This window comes from Rhinolophus ferrumequinum, chromosome 22 (assembly GCF_004115265.2).
Source record: "Rhinolophus ferrumequinum isolate MPI-CBG mRhiFer1 chromosome 22, mRhiFer1_v1.p, whole genome shotgun sequence".
Lineage (NCBI taxonomy): Eukaryota > Metazoa > Chordata > Mammalia > Chiroptera > Rhinolophidae > Rhinolophus > Rhinolophus ferrumequinum.
In genome coordinates, this window is record NC_046305.1 from 43,066,265 (window position 1) to 43,087,190 (window position 20,926).

General features: G+C 41.4%; 1 pseudogene; it reads left to right on the plus strand.

Annotated features, from left to right (window-relative positions):
* Window positions 1-79: 79 nt before the first annotated feature.
* LOC117015141 (thioredoxin-like) lies at window positions 80-468 on the plus strand (annotated as a pseudogene).
* Window positions 469-20,926: the final 20,458 nt, after the last annotated feature.

Genomic DNA, 20,926 nt, shown 5'->3' on the forward strand with positions numbered 1-20,926 from the left:
TAAAAAGCATGCATAGAAAAAGGATAGGGAAGCTGGTCCCATAGTTTGGATCCATTTCCATTGGTTCTTACCGTCGCCCATCAGACCCCAGCAGCCAAAATGGTGAAGCAGGTGGAGAGAAAGGAGGCTTTTTGGGAAGCTTGGAACAGTGCAGGAGATAAACTCATAGTCATTGACTTCTCAGCCATGTGGTGTGGGCCTTGCAAAACGATCCAGCCTTCCTTTCATCCCTCTCTGAAAAGTACTCCGGTGCTGCGTTCCTTGAAGTTGAAGTACATGGGATGCCCGTCAGGATGTTTCTCCAAAGGGTGAGGTTAAATGCATGCCAACCTTCCACTTGTTTTAAATGTTTTAAATTTATTTTTCAATTACCTACCTTCCAGTTTTGAAAAAGGGACAAAAAGTGGATGAATTTTTTGGAGCTCATAAGGAAAAACTTGAGAAGTCACGGTGAATGAATTAATCTAATCACACTGGCTGTTTAAAACTTGCAACTTTTTAAATTGACAATGAAGAAAGATCAGAAGGATGTATAACAAAACATACGATGGATGATTTTACTACCAAAAAAGGGCAAACCTCTCCTGTATTGGAAATGTTTAAAGATAAAAGGAGCCTCCAACAAGGGAGAAGAGAAAAATAGGGTATCTCGTAGTGTCTTCTACATTCTTCAAATGCCTTTAGAGTGATTCATTTATAAATAGGGAATAATTTATAATGAACTATGTGGCTGGTCACCAGAATGCCATTCTCTAGTAAAAGTAGAAATAGTAGCAACTATGATAAACAAAAACAAACAAACAAAAAACAAATTTGAATCTTATTCAGTTAAGATGCGGGACTTAAAAGGATGAACGCTGACTAACTGCTGGCCATAAAATTCTCAGCACGGGAACCTGTAGCTTTCCATTGTCAAACTAGAAAAGTAAGTATCTTGCATCTTATTTTCACACTCTTTTGTATATTTTCTCACTAGTATCCGGAGCTGTGGACAGTAAACAAAGAGATTGCTTCTGTGATAACGTGGACCTGAAGGACAGGGGTAGGAAGAGAGAACTCGCAAGTTGCTCTATGTTGGTTGCATCAGATCCCACCACGATTCTTGGCTTAATCCTCCCTTTCAAGTTTGGACACCTGCTTCCCTTAACTGTCCCAGCCCCAGGGGGGGACCAGCAGTGAAGCAAGTTCGTTTTTTAAGTATTGAAAAAATATCTCACACCAAATAAGGGATTGCTATCGCTATCTATTTTTAAACTGCCTTATGTGTCATAAAATTTTCTTGAGGAAAATAAAAAGGGACACTGAGAATGTGTGCTCTGTGTGCTCTTTATGTAAATGATAAAACCAGCAAGGGCAGTGATTAAGGAGATTAAATAGATATAGATGGTGGACCTAAGTCAGAAGCCTGTTGTCAAAGATTAGTAGTTACTAAATCTGCTTATCATCACCCTTCTAACAGAAAAAAAAAAAAGCAGTCATAGGGTTTTTAATGGAGATCTGAGCCATTAAGCCATTATATAATTTTTATCTTGCTCCTTTTGCCAAAAATCATCACAATATCCTTTAGTAAATAAACTTCTGCCTCCAACAAGCTGTGGGGCGCAATCCTGGGCCAGCCACCTACCTCCCGGACTCAGGTTTCTTATTTGGAAAGAAAGGAGTTGGTTCTATAGATCTAGCATTCTATGTTTCTCTAAAAGAAAATGTTTAGCTAGTTCTCGGACACGAATGATCATATAGTATCCATTCTAATGACACATTTAACTGTAAGACACACCATTATTTTATGTATCACTAAGGAAAAAAAAGATCCTGCCAACTAAACTATGATACAATGCCTTAGCCATAACCTTGTGACCCAGGAATTAGTCACACCAGCCTCTGGCTTTGAAATATGGGACAATCTTTCAGGCCTTCCATTGCATTGCTTGGCTTATCTTATGCAATTCTTTGTATATATATATATATATATATATATATATATATATATATATATATATATATATATATATATATATCAGTGACAAACATAACACAATTTTATTTGTTTGTGAGTATTTTTTTTTCTTTTGAGCGTCCTATAAAACACTCGGATCTTGTTTTTCACAGTAATATATGGAATTGTGGTAATTTTCCCACTGATGCATCAATATCTGCTTCATCAGTATCAAATTCATGTCCCACTATTTTCATGCCTTCTGCAAATACAATAGCTTTTCATTTCCATGGCAAATGATAGTGTAATTTTTTTTTTTTTGGAATTTAAATAGCAACTAAGCTCAACATGTTATTACCAACAGTGTACTTAACTCAAATGAAGTAATGACAACATGAACAGCTATGACTAACTTTGAGCCTGGGAAGACCGTGACAACTACCCTGGGATGTCAGCCTGGCTGACATCAGTGTAAGAAGTATCCCAATTGCTTTCAGAATATTAAAAAATTTGAGGAGTGAAGGGAGTGAGGACTGTGTGTTTCAGAACTGATGAATTGACATGTGTCTTGTTCACCTCCAATGGTGGGGATGTTGCACCTAGTCAATATTTAATAAATATTTTTAGGTTGTTGAAGGATTGGAGCGAACGGATGGATGAAAAGATGCACGAACAAACAAACAAGTAGCTTATTACACATGCAGAAATGACACCTCACTGCCTTCTTTCAGATTCTTTTTTTATTTATTTTTTATTTTTATAAGAGTTTATTTGAAACTGACAATATATGCCAGGGAGCAAGCCCTCAAACGCTCCCTCAGATTGTTTCTTAGCTGGTGAAACTGCCTTGCAGTCTTGAATCACCAGAGCTGCCTGAAATCACGAGTCTCCTAACCTTCACCTAGCACTTGGCATCTGGTTCACGTTCCTTTGTTCCCCCCCACACACCCCACCTCTTATGCGTCAATCAAACTGTGTAACTCCAGGGTCCTCGTGGAAGACTCATGTCACATGATCTTACACCCTCAACACCAGTGGCCTTGCCCTCTAATCCCCTCCAGCAGCACCCCCCAACCCTCTTCCCCCTCCTTGTCTGTGTATTTCAACCACTCTATGACATTCCATCCTTGACTATTGACTTTCTGCCTTCTGTACTTGTGCTCCCAGGTGGCTACAAGCCATCACGCAGATACATTTGCTCTAGCTTCCGGTGGCTCTCCAGCTGCTGCTAACCTGTTCCTTCTGTCATTCTTCTCCACAGCTCTTCCAGCCTTTCCCTTTTTTCCTCAAACCCTCAACACCTTCACTTTCTGCAAATCATCATTCTACTCTATGAGAAAATTAAAGGCATCGAGTTGGAACTCCTTGAGATCCCTCCCCAGCACCGAAAAACGAAAAACTCTAATTCTATACTTTCCATTGCTCTCCTGTTTCAGGGCAACTTTTTCTCCAGGGCAAAGCTAATCCTCCATCTGGTCTCTGCCTCCTCCTCAGGAACTCTTACTTATTAGTCATCCCCTCTTTCTCCTTTACTCCACACTTCCCCTTCACTTGCTCTTTCCTGGTGGCATATAAATATTTTCATCTCTACTCTTTAAAAACAACTTCCACCCTTCTGCACACTGCTCTCCTCTCCTGGCTCAGCCCTTCCTCTCTCCCTGAAAGCCAAGTTTGTAAAGTCTACTGTTATGGTTGTGTCCACTTTCACCTCCAGTTCACTTAACACCTAATCCTTCCTGATGTGTCCCTGCCCTTATTCCACTGAGTACCCCAATACTTTCTCTTTTCTGATCCTACTTGGCTATATGCACAGGCTGTTTCATGCCCCTGACCTTCCTCAGATGCGCTCCTACCGACTCCTCTTTGGTCCAGCTAACTAACTGCTACACATCCTTCTAAAATATCTCCTCCTCCAGGAAGCCTGCCTTAACTCCCTGATTAGCTGTCACTCCACTGTTTCATGAGAACATCCTTTGCATATCTCTATCATCTCTATTGTCATTGCTGGTTTATTTATATGTCTTGTCCTAGAATATATGCTCCGTGAAAGCAAGGGCCACTAACTTGGCGTAGGCTGTTATATAAATTTTAGTAGAATGAAATAAACAAGTGAGTCACTGAGTCTTTGAGTCTAAAAATAAGGTCCAGTAAATAAAAAGTTGTTTTATACTCAAGACAGAGGGAAAATCCTGGTAAACTAAGTCGTGATAGTGAAAGAAGTATGAGAAAAGCACTTCACTAAAGTAACTATCTTCATTTACTTACATCTTTTTCTCCCTTACATAAGTCTGTTAGTAGAGTTATTCATGTTTTTGATTCTTAGTGATAGCCTAATTTCTCAGTGAAAAAAACCTAATTCATTAGGTAAATATCTTAACCTGAACTCCCAAGGAAACAAATTCCAGGGGAGCCTACTTGAAACCCAAGTCCTGGCACCAGAGTACATTTTAGGTAGTTTTCTACCCAACTTCAACTTGATATTTAAATTTCTCCAAGATTTTATCCCAACCTATCTTTCACCATTCTTCTGTAGTCAATCAATATTCCAGTCAAATTGAATTTCCAAACACTCCTTGAAAATGCTCCACATTTGCCTTACTTAAGTGCCTAAGCCTTTCCTCTACCTAAGCCTTTATTCCCTCCACCAAGAATCTCTTTGCTCCATTTCTAACTATTTAAATATTAATTGCAACTTCATCCATGAACACTTCCCTGATTTCTTTTGGAGAGATTAATTTCTCCTTTTTTAGGACTCGCATATCACTTTGTACCTCTTATCATATCTGTCTTGTTTCACGTTTGTGTAGCAAAAATTAGTATGAATTATCATATTGGCTTTTATATTGAACTTTTTGTTCATCTAACATTTTTTTCAACCCCTTAAAAATGGTATAGAACTCTTTTAATGACATATTTCAAGCAAATATAGTTTAAGTACAGAAAAATAATTTAATACTCCATCCACACTGATATATGATAGTTCTAATTCATGTGTTCTAACTGGCATATATTATTCCATTGTATAAGTATCCCACAATCGATTTATCTATTCTCTTCCAATTGGCTGCTATTTTGAAATAATAAGTATATTGGACATGATTTCTTGTGCACATGTAAAAGAATTGTTCTAGGACACCTTTCTGTGAATCATATTCTGACGAATGGAGTGTTAGATTGTATTCGTCTTCAGTTTTACCAGTTCTTGCCCTCACCTCCCTGCAATGCCAGGCAGTGCCAGGCACTGAAGATGATGTCTGTGCCAGGCACTGAAGATGATGAACAAAAGGTTGTTCCTGCTGTGATGGAACTTACATTCTAGTGAGGGGAGGATACAGATAAGAAGCTGTATGCATACAGTCTCCCACATCCTCACCAACACTCATTTTTTAAAATTTTTGTTAATCTGATAGGTATAAAAGGCTACATAGTAGTTTTAATTTCTTGCTGATTACTAATATACTTGATCATTTTTTTTCTTATGTTGAGTCACCAGTTTTAGTATTCCTTTTTGTAAAGCATCTGTTCATATCTTTTGTCCATTTTCCCCCCTGTTGAGTTGTCTTATTCTCAGTAATTTATGGGATATATTATTCATAATGCTAATTTGGGGGGTTCTATACATTGTAAATATACACTGCTAGCTGCTGTCTTGATTTCTCACTTTGAGTGTTTTTGTTTTAAAGTTTTAATTTTAATATAATGAAATGCATCAACCTGGACCTTTATAATTTGTGCTTTTTGTATCTTATTTTAAAAATCATTTCATTTCCCAAGATCTTAAAAATATTCTCCCATGTTTTCTTCTTAAATTTTAAAAGTTTGTCTCTGACATTTAGGAGTCTAATCCACCTAGAACTAATTTTGGTACATGGTACAAGGTAACTGTATAGTTTTATTTTATCTTTCTGTGTGGAAACCAATTGCCTGAGCCCCATATTTTGACTTATCAAAAATTATCTTAGGGTAATTTTTCATATATATGTTTGGGACAGTTTCTGGGCTCTCCGTTCTGTTTTATTGGTTATTCATCTGTTCCTTGGTCAAGCTCACACCATCTTAATTGTTACTGATTTACAAACACTTGATATGTAGTAGCACGACTTCTCCCAACATTGTTTTTCTTTGAAATTACGTTGCCTATTTATGGCCTTCTGAATGCTTTACCTTCTGAATTTAGGTTGAGCTTATCATGTGCCACTCAAGCAAACAAACAAACAAAACAAAACAAAACAACACTTGGAGGTTTTGATTGAATTGCCTTGAACTTATAAATTCCCTTGTGAAGAATTGACATCTTCATTCATTTAGTCCTCCTTTCTCAAAACATAGCACCTCTCAATAGTTGTTTAGGTATTTTTTTTATGTCTTTCAATATGGTTTTATAGCTATTTCTACAACTGTCTTACACATCTTTGGTTAGATTCATTCCATTAAAAAATTTATTTTTGCTTCTAGGACACTTTTTTTTTTTTATTGGGGAAGGGGAACAGGACTTTATTGGGGGAACAGTGTGTACTTCCAGGCCTTTTTTCCAAGTCAAGTTGTTGTCCTTTCAGTCTTAGTTGTGGAGGGCGCAGCTCATCTCCAGGTCCAGTTGCCTTTGCTAGTTGCAGGGGGCGCAGCCCACCATCCCTTGCGGGAGTTGAACTGGCAACCTTGTGGTTGAGAGCCCACTGGCCCATGTGGGAATCAAACCGGCAGCCTTCGGAGTTAGGAGCACGGAGCTCTAACTGCTTGAGCCACCGGCCCTGCCCTAGGGCACATTAATTTTTAATTACGGCTTCTAATTATTTGTTTTTCCTATATAAGAACACGGCTGATTTTTGCATTGTTTTGATTTTGTTTCTATGGATTCTGCTGTCTCTTAATAATGTATAGATTATCTTGAATTTTCTTCATAATTACATTGATTGGCAATAACAGCAGTTTCTTTTGTCCTTTCAAATTTTGTACATTTAAGTTCTTTTTATCTTGTGGTTCCTTGCTAGGCCCTCCAGTATTCAATTTAATAGAAATGGTGATAGTAGATATTCTTGTCTTAGCCCTGACTTTAAAGGGAATGAGTCTAATAAACATTACCACTAAGTATATTAAGTATACTATTTGCTGTAAATTTTGGGTGGGCGCCCTTTATCAAGTAAAGGAGGTTTCTTCTATAATGAATTTGCTAAGAATTTTTACCAGGAATTAAATTTTATCAAATATTTTCTCTACATCCATTGAGATGATGATTTGATTTCTTTTCTCCTTTAATACATTTTCTAGTGTCCTAGTATTGAAGGTTGAGATAAACCTAAACAGATCATAAATATTAATTCTAATGCATTGCTGGATTTAATTCAGGATTTAATTTTCTACTATTTTGTTTAGAATTTGTACATCTGCATTTATGAGAGATTTGTCTATAATTTTCCTTTCCTATGTATCTTAGTCTGATTTTGATACCAAATTGTGCCAGCACCATAAAATGAGTTGTGGTCATTCTTTCTTGTTTTGTTCTCCGAAATCGATTGTGCAAGATTATGATTATCTTTCTCTGAAGTGTTTGTCAAAATTTGCTTGTAAACCCCTCTGGCCCTCCGGTGTTTTGTTTTGTTTTTGTAGGTAGATTTTAAACTATCAACTCAACTTTTTAAAAATAGCTATGGCTCTCTGATTAGATTTTCTATTTCTTCTTGAGTCAGTTTTACTAAGTTTCATTTTTCTAAGGAACTGGTCATTTTATATGTTTTCAAATTTAGTTACACAAAGTTTATAACATTCTCTTATTTCTCAAAAATTCTATTATATATGTAGTGATTTTCCCTTTTATTCTGTCTGTTTTATTAGTCTTTCCAAAGCACCAGCTGTTTGTTTTCTTGATCATTTCTATTATAACTTTGTTTTCTATTTAATTAATTTCTCTTCTGTATTATTTTTTTCTTGTACTCTCTTTGTGTGTATGCTGTTTTCCTATTACCAGTATTCTGAGTTGGACTCATGGTTCATTAATTTCTAGTCTTTCTTTTTCTAAATAGGCTTTTTAAAGCTTTTATTAATTTCTCTGCAGCTTTTGCTGCATCCCACAAGTTTTGGAAAATATTTTATTATTTAGCTCTATATACATCTAATTTTAGTTATTTTTTCTTTGATCCATCAATTATTATTTATTCTTAATGTTATTAAGAAGTATTTTAAAATTTATTTATGGTGGAAATTACAGTAAGATTTTTGTAAGTAAGATTTTTATAGATCAGAAAATGTGATCTATATGACATTGTTAACTGGGCTGAGATGGTGGTATGATGCCATCAGAGACCTGGATCCTTCTTTCTCCCTCTTCCATCATCCTAATACATGGATTCCATCATTTCCGTCATACATCTTTTCTTTTTGAAATGTCTCACTGTTTCCGGTAAAATGGTTTGCATATAGCAGCTGTTGGGTACAATCTACTGTTTCACTAACCCACGCTGCATAAAAAGGAATTAACAGCCCAAACTCATTAATAACAAGATTTATCATGCACCTGTCTTTATTTTCATCAGCTTCTTTCTCTGAGAGTTCAGAATCCTGGTCTGGAATTGCCTATCAGAAGCCTAAGCTTTATCCCGTGCCCCAGTCTGGACCTGAAGGGCTGGTTTCAACATTAGGTATTTGGGGAATTTTGTTGAATTAAAGAATGCATAATTAGAAAGGAATGAATACTCCCAGCATGCTAATCTTGCAAGCCCCAAACTAGAAACGGATGGCAAATGTCACAAACAGTAATTCAAGACACTTACTAAAGAGATTAGAACAGAACAAGTCAGGCTTAAGCAACAGTGCAAGCAGAAGCATCATGTACTGAATAGTCTTGGGGGAAGCAATTTAAGGAAAACTAATTTCTAAACAATAATTTTCTGGAAGTGTCTCAAACCTATGAATCCTTTGGCTGACCTGTCACACATGATTTTTCCATTGTTCACAACATAAGCAGCGTCTGTCGATTCAGGACAACAGCATCTCCGCACTGGATGCTGTCCACAAAGCAATCTAGATAGTTGAGCCAAGGGTACCTGGATATTAGGGGGGTGGGGCCTGAAGGCTCAGGCAAATGACTTGGGCTGTATTTTGTAGGTTCTGCTTGGCTGTCCCACAAGTGCACCCTTCCACCTTGCTTTGGTCGCATCAACACGCTTGGGTGTGGTTGCTCTTAAAATTCCCAAAGAGCAATGACGATTCTTTTGGACTCTTGAACACGCCATCTCCGTTGTGGGAGAACTCTGGGGGTGAGGGGGTGTCCAGGCCTCCTGATGAAGTTTTAATCAAAGCACTGTTTCCTTCCCATTGTTGCTTTTGGAATGGCCCTGTTCTCTGAGTCCCAGCTTGGACAGCAGCACCTCCGTGGAATTTTTCCGTGGCAGCTCTTGGATTTCTCTCCCACCCCCTCCCATCTGCACGCCTCCATTTCCTCTCTTCTCTTTGTTGGCTCTATGTGGTTCTTCTGGGTAAACTGGCTGAAGAGGAATGAACCCAAAATACCTAAGTAACAAATGAGTCACCACACGTCGACAGCAGAGATCTGAAGATCAGTGGGTGTGTTGGGGGGTAAATAGCAGAGGAGGTGGCTGCCCAGAGAGAGAGAGACAGAGAGAGAGAGAGAGGGAGAAAAATAGAAACAAAATGAACAAGTTGGCAGAAGTGGCTGACAGCAGCTGAGTGGGCGGCGGGGCAGGGAACTGGTTGGCTTGCAAAGGTGAGATCAGCACTGTGGTTTGTCACACCCTGGCTGACTCAGGCGAAGAGCAAACCCCTCAGGAACTGCTAACTCTGGGCTGTCTAGTAAAACTCAGCTGGACCAGTCACCTGACTGCTGTTCTTTTCTATTTACAAGTTCTGAGTCTTAAGGCTTGGAATTCTTTGCTCAGGTTGTGGCAAGGCTGCTAATCAGACACAGTGGTATTACTCCAGCGCCATTTCCTTTCTAGTGCTACGGTGTCTGGGTCACAAGAGTCAGGGCATAAGTTAAATTTCTTCTTCGCCCTTTTCTGTTTGTTGGGATGTGGTTAGACTGCATCGTTTCCCCAAAGCCTTATCTTGAAGCATAACGGTGGAGCTGGATGGGCCACTCAAAGCTTAGACTCCAGGCAGCGCTGAGGGTGAACCCGATGGGCAACTGGGTCTGTGGCTCCCCTGAGAGATCAGGGGACACTGCCCCATCAGGGTCAGTTTGGCTTGGAAGCCACTGAGCATGTTTCCTGGCTTCTTAGGACATGACCCCTACTTTTTACACTTTTCTAAGTAAAAAAGTGGTGGAATAGGCTGAGCCCTTGGAACATGTCTAATGGTTTGATTTCATGGGGATCTGCCTGGCCAGCTCACAGACCTCGGAGCCAGAAAGAAAAACCACATGTGTAACGAACAGGGGCTCTGATGCATCCAAGACTGCTGATATCATATGGCTGTGAAGGGGATCTATTGGGGAGGTAAAAAGAAATTGTAAAATATCCCCTGAGATAGGCTGTCTTGGATTATGAGGATGACAGTGAAACCAGAGGCTGACAGAGTCCGGGGCTCGTGCTGCCTGCACCACTCAGCCAATAGACCCACACAGGAGCTGGGCCATAGAATAAGTGTTTATTATCAGAGCACCGGTGGTCTGCGAAGGCAGCGGGTTGACACCGTCACATTCTCAGACCGGCTCCGGGTATTGAAGGGAAAACCTGGGCATTCCTCCAGAGGCTACTGAGGGTTCCGGGGTCTGCATGGCTCTCTGTGGCATCAGCAACCCAGCAACAATGACAGGAGCCTGGAAAGAATGCTGGACCATAGAGATTGTGATCAATAAGCCTCAGGGTATTAATCATAAGTTTCAGGGTAATTTTCTAAAACAGGGAACTGGGAGGGCCGGGGACATTCGGAGCTCCAGCCGCAGGGAATGATCTACTGTTAAGATATAGGTCAAGGAAAGGTGAGGCCGGGTCATCGCGAGGGGCCCCAACCGGGCCCTGCTTCAACAAGATTTGCTCACAAGCTGTCTGATTCTCTCTCTCTCCTTTTTTTTTTCCCCCCAAGGAGGGCGCAGCTCACAGTGGCCCATGCGGGCATCGAACTGGCAATCTTGGTGCTACCAGCACCACGCTCTAACCAACTGAGCTAACCAGCCAACAAGCTGTCTGATCCTTGTTTTAGGTCAAAACCCAGGAAGTGTGGGGACTAGCTTAAAAACAGAGGACAACAGAATATGTTAACGTGGGTTTTTTAGCCTACATCCGTGTTCCGCTTCACTGGACCTGCAGTGGGGGCTCGCCTCAGCCTGTGTGTTCACCTCCCGGAGCCCTGCCGCCCCTATCCCGCCCGCATACGTGCACAAGCAGATGCCATGCCTGCGGAAAGAGCACAGCTTGATCTCCAGCGTTAAGTGGGGAGGCTGAAAGCTAACGAGGCTTGGCAGCTGGAAAGAAAACTACAGCCCCTGTAAAGAAAGAACCACAGAACCCCAACCTGATAGTGGCAAACTTTCTGATCCCCTTAAATTCCTTAAAAGCACTGCCTCTTGCTCACTTGAACTTCACACTCAGCCAAGCCAACCGGTGAATTACTGAATATCCTCTTTGGAAATAATTCATGAAAATCATCGCAGGGAGGACCATATTCTTGGTCTCCGAAGTCTTCACTTCAAAAGGCCTTTTAAGACAATGTAAACAATACGTATACGCTTGTTATAAAAATAGAAGTGGAAACAAAAAATTAGCCATAGTTCCAATACTCAAACTGTTAACGTTTTAGTGTGTTTCCTCCAGTTTTTTATAGGCAGATGTATTAACCCCGTTGCTCTCATTCTGTATATAAAATTGTGTGTGCTGCTTTCTGCTAAATATATCTTACTGTTTTTCCCTGTTATCATCTGGAAAGTTATGTAACCATAATTATTCATGGTTAACTAATAATCCATAGAGTTAACTTAATCATCCCTAAATGTTTTGGACACTGCATTTGTGTCCAGTTTTCAAAACTGTAATTCTTCAATTAACACACACAATTTGGGGATTTTTGCATCAGCCCCATCACTTAGCCAGGTGGTAAACTCCAAAATATCTGGATGGGTGACCGACAATCTGCGGAAGGGACCTACAGGACAGACAATCAGAGGAAGATGCCAATTCAATTCTTTGGGGGATCTAGGCCCTCGAGAGCTATAAGACTCACGGATTTCTGGTACAGAGGTCTTAAAGGACATAGCAATTCCTTAAGGCAGTGTCACCAGGATCTACCTGTGTATTTCCTTGCCAAATATGGCCCACAATTTCCATCTTCAGCCCAACATTTTCAAGCATCCTGAAGGTGACAGGTAACATTTTCAATGAGTGAAAAGAACAGTAAAATAAAGGAGGGGGGCTACATGTACTTAGTGTGACAAAGCTGAGGATCTCATTTTAAAACATTTAGAAAGTGTCTCACTGTCTCTTATTCTGCTTTCCTAGGGGAGTATTCTGAATTCCTCTGGGTTTTCCTGGTTGGGTCACTTGCTGAAGAGAATTGTTTTGAGCTGCAGAGTTAGGGCAGCAGAGGCAGAAAGCATTGGTACCACTAGTCAGGCTAGGCAGCATCTGCCGTGAGTATAATTTATCATTTACCAAATGGTTGTAGTTGTATGGCTGTCATGAAATATTTCATGCAAATGCTGTTTCCTTTCAAAGGCAGGTCGTGTGCCATCGCACACAGTTCCTGAGCCTAATGGAGCACTATGCTCCACGCGAGGCCCTTCATGGAGCTTGCTTCATTTAAAAATCTCAACAATTCAGAGTTAAGTGCTCTTCCCCTCATTTTGCACATAAGGCAGTTAAACCACAGAAAGTCTGTGTGCTGTGCACTGCATCACACTGTCTCCCTTGTTAAACCCAACAGATAAACATGCTTGTAATAAAACGTGAGTTCATACTTATTGATTAACGGTGGAGCTTTCTCTGAGATCCAGAAGACACCGTTATAGGCAGACAGGCTCACTGCTAAAGTTCTCGTGAGAAGCCCATGAAGACAATTCGGGAAGACCAGGGGTCAGCCAGGTCAACTGTGGATCAGGAGCTCTTCCGTGGGGTGGCCTTAAGGTCCCGTGGAGACTGTGACACCAGGAGGCCACAGGGAGTGTCCACCTCCTACGTCCTCCAAGGCCAATTCTTGGGACATGGGACCAGTTGATGGAAGTAGAAACTGTTGCTTTTCAATACCTGTACAATAGAATGATTATGTCTGTTTTCCCACTAGACTTTTGTGAAGACAGGGACCATACTTGTCTTTGTCATTGCTACATACGGACTCCCAGTACAGTGTTTAGTCTGTAGTAGATGCTCATTGAAATTTGTTGAATGCATGAATGAAAATAATACTCATATCTTACCAAGTCTGGGCCAAAGGGGTGGCCTGCAGTTAAGGATGGTTCATGGTCAACTCTCCGGGTATACATGTATTTCTTAAGATGTATATTCGGAACTGAGGTGGTCCAAATCAGGATTGGTCAGAGAGTGTGTGTAATCAGTTCCATCTTTTTAATAACCATAATAAACTTTTGGTCATAAGTCCGAAGCCATCTGACATGGGAAATGACATTTCATTTTTCCCCTGCCCTTGCTGCGTGGAATAAAGATAGAATTTTTCTTTCTCTCTTCTTGATTCCTCAATCAAACTAGATTTATGCTGGGCTTCGGAAGGGAATCTCTCCTACAGAGAGTGCTTACAGCCTCCTGCTTATTCCCCAAAGGGAAAATTTGGGCTGAAAGGATACATTAAGCCCAGTCATTAAGCAATTTATAATGTGCCCAAGAAATAAAACGCAAGAGCATTACAAGTGGATTTTGTCATAATCCTAAATCTCCCAAATGTGTAAACTCCAGGAAAGTCCAGATCTCCAGCAGGAACCCATCTGCTGTATTTCTGGTGTGATACTCTTCTGTTTATATTTGCTCATTTCTCTCACAGAGTGCCAGAAGAGAAAAAGTGATATTTAAAAAAATTCATCTGCTAGTATTTATGCAAACACATTGGTTTCCAAGTGTGGGTTGAGCGATGTGAGTAAAGCAGACACAGATGCCTCCGACGGACCACAGTGTAACTTTACTAAAGAGAAGGGAGACATACGTGCCCAGATGATGTGAAAATCAGAAGACAGGAGTTGTCCTCTGACCAGCCACACTTGACAGGGGAGAAGTTCTGGGTCTTGAGCCCCAGACCTGGAGGCTCATTTGCATCTGTCAGTGAATCTATTGGTCTTCTCCTGTACGCTAGCCAGCTAGGGGATGATAACAGCTTTAGATTCCTGGTTGAGGATGTAACAGTAAACAATTATAAGAGAACATGTTAGTGACATCAGGAGAAAGGGGAAGAAACATTGGCTGAGCCTCAATTATGTGCCAAACTCTCTGCTAAGGCTTCACATACATCCGTTATTTCGTTTCATTCTGACAGCTTTCCTGTGATACTGTTATCATTTTTCAGACCACGCCTCACAGAGGCCGTATAACTTTGCTCAACATCGTATAACTTGAGCTGCCCTTTCCTCTATATCACACATAAGAAGCTTCTAAGGCTTCAAATCTCCTGTTACGTGTTTGGATTCTAAATGGCTGATATTTGTTGAGTGCTCACTATGAGATAAGCAAACATCTGAGTTCTCCATATATATGTTAATAAATTTAAACTTTGTAATCAACCCCTGAGGTAGATACTATACTAGCAGCTCTTTGGGTCTGTGCCTGAAGGAAAATCAAATAAATTAAGAGAACATCAAAGGCAGGAGGGCTCTGTGAACTCCCTTGCTAGGGCACCATGGGGTGAGGGAGCTAGGAGCCTGGTCTCAGAGCCAAAAGTACTATTTCCAGAGAAGCAAGCAGAAGGGAAGAATCTGAAAGACTGAGCCTTAACCCAAAGAGGCAGGGTTAAGCCTAAAGAAACTGTTTAAGTAATGGAATGACTAAGTTTTCAAACTTATTAAACTAAAAAGTTATTTTCCTTCTTGCTACCCAGCAGGTGCGGGCTCAGAAGGATTTCGAGATAAAAGAAACATTTTTGTTTACACATCTGAGTGGAGTTCGTATTTCTAGGATCCTCGTTGACACCTGAAAGGCGAGGCAGAAGTGAGTTTCAGCATCAAAATCAAAACCTGAGGCTGCTGCAGTTTCACTTACTCCCTCTCCTCAGTGACCACATACTTTGAGGTCCACATACTTCACTTACCGAGCACCGTAAGAACTCATTCATTGTCCTCCACCACGGTGTTCAGTATGGGGAAACTGCCTGTCTCTTTTTGGTGAGGATGATGATGGTGGTGGGAAACTTTGTGTCCAAGAAGTGAATTTCAACCACTCTTCAATGCCTGTGGGTGTCCATGACCACGACCACACCAGAGGGTGAAACCACAGCTGAGAAGGATGATCCTCGTCTACAATCACAGCTCGTTCCCATCGCGGGAGAAAGATGCTGAAAGACCAGCTGAGGAGAAGGAAAGAGAAGAACAAAGCTGTGTAATGAAGGACTGGAGTTAACCTCCATAAACCTCTCTAGCAGGTTGACATGTATGTGGGTAAAAGGACCTAGTGCTTCATGAGGAGGAATTACCCTAGGTTGCTATTACTCTAGAAATGGAAAATGAGAAAAGAAGAATCTTCAGTTCCAAGTACAGAAATGACCCTTCCTATCTATGTACAATCTTCCCCAATGACAGGCAGCAAAAATGTAGATGATAGGTACCCAGGTTTGGAAGTTCAAATCCCAGTTTTGCCACTTCCTTCCTGTGTAACTTGGGCAAGGTACTTAACCTCTCTGTGCCTTTCATCTGTACTTTAATCTGTAAATGGAGAAAATAATGGTACCTTCCTCACAGGATTGTTGGAGGATTAAATAATACATGTAAAGCTGCAAGAATGGTTCCTGGAACATAATAATTCCTCAATTAATTTGGTTATAATTATTTTATGACAAGGGTAAGAGGTGTATGATTTTGAAGGCCCTTCTTGTTTAAGGTACCCATAAATTTACTGACAAGTGATTAAAAGTAAACTGTAATCGGATTTTTCCACAAACAAATCGTAGAGTATCTCCCTCCATAAGCTGATTACCCTTCATAAAGACCTGCACCCTCACAACCTGGCATGAAAAGTGTTCATTCAGTGAATCGGATCCTTCAGCCAAACAGAGTTTTGAAACAAGTTTGACATCCTGTCACTAAGAACGTTCTGATAGCCATGCTGTAGAAGAAGACACTACCTGTCTGCTGTCCTTTTCCTCCTGTAGGCTGAGTTCAGGATCAAATCAGTTTTCATTCAAAATACACACTGCAGCATGATAACAATATTTATAGAAAGAATGTGGAGTCAGGAAGCCCCGGGTTTTAAAGTTTGGTCTCATGGCTTCCAAACTGTGAGAACCTAAGAGAGCTGTATTTAAACATGTGGACAATCATACCTACATAGTAGGGTCTTGTGAGGGAGGATTAAATTACATTATTTATATAAAGGGACCAGCAGAGAGTTGGCACTCAATGAATGTCAGTTCCCATTCCCACTGTCCCCCTCTCCTGCTGAAATACAGAGTTGGACTACTCTGTGGGGAGGGGCCATTCATTAAACGATGTCAGTTTATTTTTCTTCCACTTTTCTGAGGCAAGGGCTCGTGAAGATGGGAAGCAGTAAGTACCCACCGGTCTAATCTTTTCTACCTAGTGGAAATTGTCCATCTTTCTCTTCTAGCACTTAAAAAAAAAAAGGATCAAATTCCAGCTGACACTGAATTATCTAGCTACTCTAAGACTGTCTCAATCAACCTAGGCATAAGTGTCCTGTTGATCTCTGTGAAGATGGAAACCAATAAGGCCTCAAGAAAATCAACCCCAATATGGCCCCTTTCCAAGTTTACAGGTGTGTGCAACACCCAAGGGGGTAGGACAAGTGAGGCTAGGGGTCAGGCGAGAACAGGACTTTGCGATGCTTCATTATCAAGAGAGGAGTTAGTGCAAATCCTGCAGTTTCCTATCAGAGTTTTAAGGACAAAGCTGAATCTCCAGTCTGATCCCCTCTAGCTATATTAACTCACAGTCGCGGAGTCCCTCTCCTTCCCTGCTAAGACCCATTCAAGCATCCAACCATCTAACTTCTCCACCCACCCCAATGTCTTCAACTACCCTGAGAACTTTTCTGAGATGAAGCAGAGGCCGAGAACTTGGGTCTTGGATGGGAGTCATCTTAGATGCTGACACACCCAAGTGCTGACATTGGAAAGTACCGCTGCTGAATCAAAAAGCCACTTCCCAGAGATGACAGAAGTGCTTGAGGCTTGGTTCCTGGAACACCACTGATTTGTTCCAGAACCCGAAGTCTTCTGTGCCTCAGTTTCCCAACACGTAGGAAGGGTAATGACAACAAAAGAAAATTGCTACCTGTCATCACTATAAAAATTGCCCCACCCTGTCATCACTATAAGTTTGAACGACGTGACCAACTTCAGAGTACTGTGAAAACTAATAAGTATTTACCATGTACTCTGAGATGAAAGGTGTGAAAATTAGGCAGAGGTGAGGCGAGCAGTAGGGTGTTAGCTGGGGTGCAGTAGAGATTTGACAGAATGGTCCTTTAGCTTGGAAACTGAACTTTAATTTGGACCACAGTAGAACATTTTAGATCACAGTTATTTGTATCTTTTCTTTTGTAAAATACTTTCACTTCTCCCAGGTTTGGGGCATGAACAGTTGTGTTGGAATACAAAACCCACTCCTCCCAGATGAACTGCTCAGGTCTGCCATTAAAAAGGTAGTGAGTATCTGTTAGATTCTCTTCATCACATGCCAACGAAGGGAATGGTATCTAGCTGTCTTTTTTTTTTTTTCCTTTCCTTCTCCTTTTAACAAAACGGATAAAATTTGTAGGAGTGAGACTCTCTGAGATCCTGTCCAGCTTTTGCCCTAAAAGAAAGAACGCCAGCTCTATTTTCCGAGGAGCTTCATTTCAGACTCATTCTGGAAATGCAGACATTTATTTGCACCTGGGCCACTTAGTCTTTGCCTCTCTGTTCCAACTTCAAGAGCACAAAAGGGAACGATTGCAACGATCATTTGCAATCTGCCATCCAAAACCTCTGATGTAAGAGATGCAAAGCAGACAAGAGTGGGCCTTGGCTCGTCTGATGAGAAGAGCAGCATGAGGAGGAGGAAGTGGGAAGGGGCCCAGTGGCTGCGGTGAGACTCTGCCAGCAAAGTCAGCACCTACAGAGTGATGAAGGCAGCAAATGAGCTGTGCCTCGTGCACTGCAGTAAACTGCCGCTCAGTCACTGTCAGGGGCTGGAAAGCCACGTTTCTGAACGCTGTCTGCACTCCTTGACACTCTCAGTGACACAGGTGTCCTTTGAAGTTAGGTGACTGCTCCTTGTGGGACTAAAACTTCTGCTTCATTCTCATCTCTTCAATGTCCTCTACCCCTCACTGCCACACATTGATGCAAATTCTTCTCAGGGGTCCCTATTATATATTGGTTCCACTTGACATCAATTCTCAGTGGCCAGGGTATCCACAGTTTAACTTATACCCTTAAAAACAGTCTTAAAATGAAAAAAAAAAAAAGAAAAAAAACATCATGATAAAAATAAATAAAAATGAGTCCCCACTTCTGACGTAATTTTGATTTGATTTTTTTTTTTTTTTTTTTTTTACAATGCTACAGTCTCTACCTACTTCCCATTTTGTATTGTCATTCGCCTTCTTTGGTGCCTTTTCCCTTTTTCCTCTTTTGGGGCCAATCCTTTGACACCCATCCCACAAAATAGCTGTTATAATCCCTGTCTTATACATTTATCCTCAAAATAATTGTTTAGTTAAAATAGTCCTGGGCCGTCCATCAAAAATGATCAGCAATGTGCTTCGAAGCACCAGGGCCTGTCGTCTCCCTGAACATACCTGGGATCATGTTTTTCTCCATTTCAGTGACTCATCAGCCTTTCTGACTCTCTGGTTTCTATACTGTGAGATTGACTTGGGGTGAGTTGTGAGATGAAGACCTACTTCTAGAAAGTCAAGTTGGTAGGGATAATACTCCACTGAATCTCAGAAGACTGACATGGTTTCTTACCTGCCAGGAATCAACAACCACAAGACTGAAGTGGTTTCCAAGATTCAAGATTTGCTGAACGGTCCCAATATCTAAGAGCCAACAGAGGCAGGGGACACCCAAATCCAGCCAATCCTGGGAAGTGTGGAACACAGTTGGTCTACTAAAGATGGTGGTTTGCACATTTTTGTGGTTTGCCATCACTTTAGTGGGATAAAAATCCCGAAGGGCCAATTCACCCCACTGACTAATGCAAAAACAAACAAACTGACACTTGTTTATTGAGAAGAAAGCCAAAGCTTTGGCAGAGGACAAGAACAATGCCTTTGGATCCCCGGGGCCTAATGGCCTCAAAAAGGATTTATTGAGGTCATTTGATTCCATAATTTCCCAATCATTTTGGTCTTGGAACTGTCCTTGGAGGGTAGAACGCTGTCTTAGAATCTAACCAGATAATGGAATATGGCCGACTAAATTCTTGATTTTTATAAAATGTGGTAAGGAGAGGAGCAGGAGGAACCTGAGCCTCTCAAATGCTTAGAATTAATTGATTAGTCCATTAATGACTTGTTAAAGATGTTTCTGTCTAGAAATTGGTGGCGGGGGGTGCGGGGGGAACAAGGGAAGATCCAAAGTGGTCACTGAGATGGCCAGAAACCCAAATGCTATTATAGGCGAAACCCTTGGCATAAGAGGAAAGAGAATTAGGAAATAGGATTGGACTGTGTTTCAGCGGTCCCCCGGGCCACAGCTTTTGCTTGTTCAGGATGCAATTTGTTCAGGCGGTTGCAGCTGGAAGCAGCAAGGCTTCGGGTACAAAAGCCTTGGCTAGTGAGAGAAAATCAAAATGATCGCCATTAAGTTCCCATTATCTTAAAAATTAGAAACCCTAATGAAAGGCTTCCCGAGTGAGCTGAGCAGCAGGAAGACACCTCTGATGGTCGCTGTCCTCTGGGAGAACGTCACTGTCACCATGGGCCAGCTGAATGCCCAAGTGCCCTCGAGCAGTTTCCCTGGCAGCAGCCAAGATGGCCTGGGCACCTCAGGACACGGAAGCCATGATGAAGAGATCGAGAAGCTGCCCAAAGGGAGGCTGGCAACCCTGAAGGAGACCCTTGGCCTGAGGGGTGATTGTCTTTAACCCTGCATTTTGTCATCGTTCCTCAGACATGGTACAGATTTAACTTTGAAGGCTGCAGATTCTTTTCAGTGCGGTGCTGCCTAATGGCAGATAAAATGCCCTGTAAAGGACTCCCTCACCTCTGTGGTTCTCAATCTGTGCTTTCCTCAGATTTCAGGTGGAGGAACCTCTTAGGAGACGAAGGTAGCAGGGAAGGCTTACTCCCCTGGCAATGAGCAATGGTGGAAACACTCGTCTCACAGACCTAGACCTGGCAAATGGCTCCCAGCATCTGCTATCCAAACACTGGATCGCCTCGCCAGCTCTGCATCTCCTCTTGGCACTGCATGGCACGGTAGTGCCCCATCATCTAGTGGAGCGGAGCCAAGAGCGTGCCCTGTGGTGCTCAGCACCATACAGGGAGTCTGTGGGCCCTCCAAGCTCCCTCCACTGCACTCCTACTGGAGCAGAGGAGATTATCAGGCGGCAAGTCACAGTGTTGTTATTATTACCTTGATGTGTAATAAATCTGCATGGTGCAGTAAATAAAGGCAAGGCTCTGTTCTCACTGTACATGCTGCCAATAGTTTTACTGTAGCAGCACACAGACATGAGTTTTCCTTTTTAGGCAGAGCAGAGGAAGCTATGAAATTTCAAAGAGAGAACAAAAGGATGCTTGAATGTAGTTTGCAAGATAGATATTGTACATGAGTCGGCCCATGGGACATTTTTTGTGCTTCATGGTGTTAGGGAACTTCGAGCCTTAATGCCCACCAGAATTCATTTTAATTCATTTTCATATCACTGTATCTGCGGTCTGC